Source organism: Anas acuta, chromosome 6 (genome assembly GCF_963932015.1).
Source record: "Anas acuta chromosome 6, bAnaAcu1.1, whole genome shotgun sequence".
NCBI lineage: Eukaryota > Metazoa > Chordata > Aves > Anseriformes > Anatidae > Anas > Anas acuta.
The window spans coordinates 4,322,320-4,326,820 of record NC_088984.1 but is presented as its reverse complement, the minus strand read 5'-3'; the positions used below and the strand labels follow the sequence as shown (position 1 = coordinate 4,326,820).

The window sequence follows — 4,501 nt, the reverse complement described above, 5'->3', positions numbered from 1 at the left end:
TCTGAACATTTCAATATCGCTTCCTGCTGCGCTCACCCTGGCCTCCCTTCACTCTTGCTGAATTTCCAGGTAGTGGCTGACACAGTGTGCCAAAAAACAAACAAACAAACAAAAAAACAACAATGAACGCCTGGAGTCCAGGTTGTGCACAAAACGATCTTCTTTGCTAGGGAATATTTACACATTCACCCTTAAAAATTAACAAAGGGAATGCTGCGAAGGTAAGAGGCTATTCTTTATTTGTGCTATGGGAAGCAATAATGGAGATTTACAGTTCTTCAATACAGCAAAGGATTTCCCAGAATGCTGACTAACAGAACTACTCTGTACTTTATTGATGTACCGACGCACTGAAAACACAGGTTTATTAATAAATAGCTTGACTAAAGATGTAGAGGGAGCTCAGAGAAGGACAGAGCCTATGAAAAACAACAGGGAAGTGTGGAAAAAAAATACTGTATGGGACTGAAGAAACATGATCAGGAGATTAATTTTGGGGATCGGGAGAGAAATTTAAGTGCCTGGGGAAAACCCTGAAGAGTGCAGGGAGATCTATGGGAGGTCTGTGCCTGCAGAACGTTTCCCCTCCTGTTTCTGATTTGTGTAGCTTTAACCATCCTGCCATCTAATTAATTTCCTTTGTAAAGAATATCACAGATGTAAAAAACAACTTGAAAAAAAAAAAATCCCTGTTTATAAGCACAAAGCGTCAGCCCCTTGATGCATGGGAAAGAGCACTGAAGGAAAGGGCACTCAGGGCCATTGGCAGGGGACAAACACCACTCGAATGTCCCCTGTGCACCATCCAGGCATCACACCTCAGCCTTGGCCCTTGCTGGAACAACCTCTTTTAGAGAAACCAGCAGATTTAGGGTAAAACTGGCCTCCCATGCAGCCCGCGTGTGCTTTGCCAATGGACTTTCATTTGCTTGCATCTCAGCCACGGGTACTCGACTCCGATCACTCAGTGGGACTCTGAGCCAAGCGAGAGGAATAGCAGGGGGAAACATCCCTCGCATCTTCCCTTTCAACCTCAGCGGCACAGGGAAGCGTATCAACGTGCAGCAGATGTGCTGAGACCAAAGTGATCTCTTCCTCATGATTACAGTTGGTTATACCTGGGGATGGGCAATTTAATTCAGGCACAAATGTGCAAAGGAGAGCGGTATTAAAGTAAAACAAGTGGTACTAAAGCCTTTGTTCCATCTACAGTAATATGGTGTTTTATTTCACTAGACCTGGCTCACACATAAAGAAAAGAGGCACAGTTTGATACATGCCTTCTCTGATGAGTACTGCTAAGTAAGTGTATTTGTTCTCAGCGTTGTTGTCATAAATATCATGAAATTTCTTATTTGAAGTTGGGAACTAATGATTCTTTCTCCTTAATGTGCTACAGTGACTCTGCACCCTATTGTTTTCTACCATTTGAGAATGCCCAAGGATGTCATTATAACTTCATGTATCAATATTAAACCTTTGCAAACAGTCAACTAAATGAGCAGTTATCTTTGTTTCTGAAAAGAGTGTACTTTTTTTTTTTTTTAACTTCATTTATCAGTAACTAGGTGTAGTCAATTGCTCTCCAGTATTGATCACAATATCTATAGCAGTCACAGAGTACCTTTGCTCAAGGTCATTGTAAGGTCGAGTTATGATCAATATGAATTGACTGTCTGCAAATAAATTTAAGTAGCTGACATAACTGAAAGGAGTACCTACTTAAAATTAAGGTGGACTCTGTGTCCGTATGTTAGAACGGCTCATGGTCTATATAAGCATGGAGGAGGTACGAGCAGTCTGAATGCGCAACACCAGTCCAACAGTTTTTTTCCTGCAATTAGTGGTGGATAACTGTGGATATAATCCTGAAAACATTTACTTGCAGGATTAAAAAGCACCAGTCTTCAATCTTGTCTCTAATATGCCGACTCACTTGGGATCAGACCCATTGCATTTAAAATAAATAATCTATTATAGATATAGATACAGATATAGATGATATAGATACACACAGGGTCTCTGTTGCAACACTGCATTTCCTGCTGGCTTTCTGTGCTCTATTCTAAAGAATCCAGGCCAACATTTTTCAACATCCATACCTACACCTTGTTCTTCAACTCCTATTTAGGTATCTGTGTAACCGGTTTTTCTGAGCCAATGGGTTCCTTCTGGTTTTAACACCTGTCAACAGGCAACCGTATTAAAATACTTTAAACTGAAGCCATCAACCTTTCAAAAATAAAAATAAAATCAGTAATTTCTACAGACGCTGCTGAAATTTCAGAGAACAGCTACCTGAACACTCTACAGTTTCTGAAAATAAATGAAAAAATAAATAGTCCAGTGGAATCAGAATAAGTGTGTTAAGATGAAATGGGGTCACACACAACTAGCAGAGACACATCCCAGGTGGGACAGGGCAGTTTGGCTCTAGAAGAAGACCTGTGATCAGGTCACTGGCCACTGGATGTCACTGCTGCCTACCCGAAGGTAGCCTACAAAGCACTTATGTGACTGTAAAAATTGTGGCTGTAGGAAGCAGTTTTGCTGGAAACATTCCACATAGTTAGGCAATTTCTAATTTCAGAAAAATAGGCTCATAAAGCTGAAGAAGGCAATACCCAACTTCAAGAGTAATTAGTTTCATTTGTTTGATTCAGCCTTCTCTCAATGAGAAACACTAATAAAGAGTATGTTTGGGGGTCACAAGTAGTTCCAGAAAGTTGTAGCTATCGTGCTTTTAAAAAAGGACATCTTCAATATTGCTTTACTGATAACATTTGAAAGAACAAAACCAAGCCCTCACCTTGAAAATCCTCTTTTTATTTCTATCAGTCTGTACCTTCAGGAAGAGTATATTAGTTTGGCTTGCCTAAAGGAGATAACATCACTGTTCCCGACCATTGCAACCAACTGCTCAACATAAGTCCCACTGAATCGAAGACAACCTGAACAATACCTAGGAAAGATCTGGCCCACATCTGAAAAAAAAAATAAATCAGAAATTATTTTCTATATTTAGACTATAGAGTCTAAATTATTATTGTTGTTATTAATTGAAGCCATTCATCTTGGTTCTTCACATTAGTGCAGAGGCTCTACGGGTGGGATTTATGAGACCAAATGCAGATGTCTATCTTGCAGACATCTGAGCCAGGCTCTTCGCACATTCAAGCTAGAAAAAGAGATGCCATTAATGTGGGATTAACCTCATCCGAGAACAGATATAAAAATGTGCCAGATGAACTGCATTTTAAAGGATCTACTTCTCCCTCTTGGCTTAAAGGAAGCCCAAAATGACTAGCTCTTATCTAGACATCTAAAGGCAGGTGAGCTTGCTCTCATTCCCTCTGACTAAGATAAAAGATAAAAAGGACATTCCAGGTGTTTTAAGCAGGAAAAAACAGTACAGCCTCTCTTAATTCCAGAGCTCTGTGTTAATTCACACCTCCAGAAGGGTGAGAAGGGTGGCCTTAAGCCTTCCCATGAAATACTCTAAAAAAGAAAGCTAAGACCACAGGGATATCAATAGCGTGAGGCTTCCCAAGACAGCTGAACCCTTGTAGACTGCTTCTGCTATAGGTCTTACTCTGTTAGCTCCTAGTCACAGCTGCACGTTTCTAACCCTCCTTGCTGGGCTGCTTTTCTCATAGCTGAGCATGCTGAACCAGACCACCAAGAGGTTGGATAAATACCAGACCTCATGAAGAAAGAGCATGGGAGCGCGCAAAGCAGGCAGGGCGGCAGGACCAACTTTTCCTGGCAGTAGCAAGCCATCAGATCAGATCTACCATTTCAAAAAACTACAACACAGTGCTATGGGAGGAAAGGACATCCAAGCTGGGCAGTACCTCTACTCAGGATTCCCTATATGCCAATTCCAGCCCTGTTTTGGCATTCAAACCCCTCTTTAAGACTTCAGGCATTTCATAAATTTGAGTCCCAGCTGCACTTCATGCTTCACTGACACCTCAAGATGGATTTTCTGGTTGGTGAAAATGACATTTTGTTAGAAGAAGTCACACAAGATAATCTAAATCCCACCTTATCCAAGAAGCAACTGGCTCCCTTCACACAGGGCAACTCTTTGTACCCATCAGATACCCAATGCCTGCACAGCCTCTCCTTCCCTTATCCTCTTCCCCTTATGACCCTAGCTATACCCAAGAACTTTTTCATACATACATTAGATGATACTCAACTAGCTCCCAGAAACAATGGCTCTGTTTTAGGTGCACACAGTACAGTAGCAACCATTTTTTGAGGCATGAAGACAAACCACATGCTCCAGCTCAGATGCTAGCAGCACAGTATTTACATAGACAATGCCAATACCTTTGGTCTCATTGTTTTACAGTAGTTTGATCAAGGAAAGCATTTGAAGTAAAGTGTACAAAGGAAGTATTAGTGAAAGATGGCTGTCTAGTCACACTGCAAAGCGTTACCAAGCAGGCCTTCTGGGAGAAGTCTTTCATCTTTAACTGAGATATTAGAGGGC

At 41.2% G+C, this 4,501-nt stretch overlaps 1 long non-coding RNA gene across 1 annotated transcript in view; it reads right to left on the bottom strand.

Annotated features, from left to right (window-relative positions):
- Window positions 1-234: 234 nt before the first annotated feature.
- Window positions 235-4,501, bottom strand: part of LOC137858710 (uncharacterized) — a 4,280-nt gene continuing 13 nt past the window's right edge. The window contains exons 1-4 of the long non-coding RNA XR_011097939.1: window positions 4,339-4,501; window positions 2,810-2,984; window positions 2,103-2,184; window positions 235-1,118 (exon numbers count right to left, since the gene is read on the bottom strand). The exon at window positions 4,339-4,501 is cut by the window's right edge and continues 13 nt beyond it. This is a non-coding gene — a long non-coding RNA (uncharacterized lncRNA). The remainder of the gene's footprint in view (window positions 1,119-2,102; window positions 2,185-2,809; window positions 2,985-4,338) is intronic.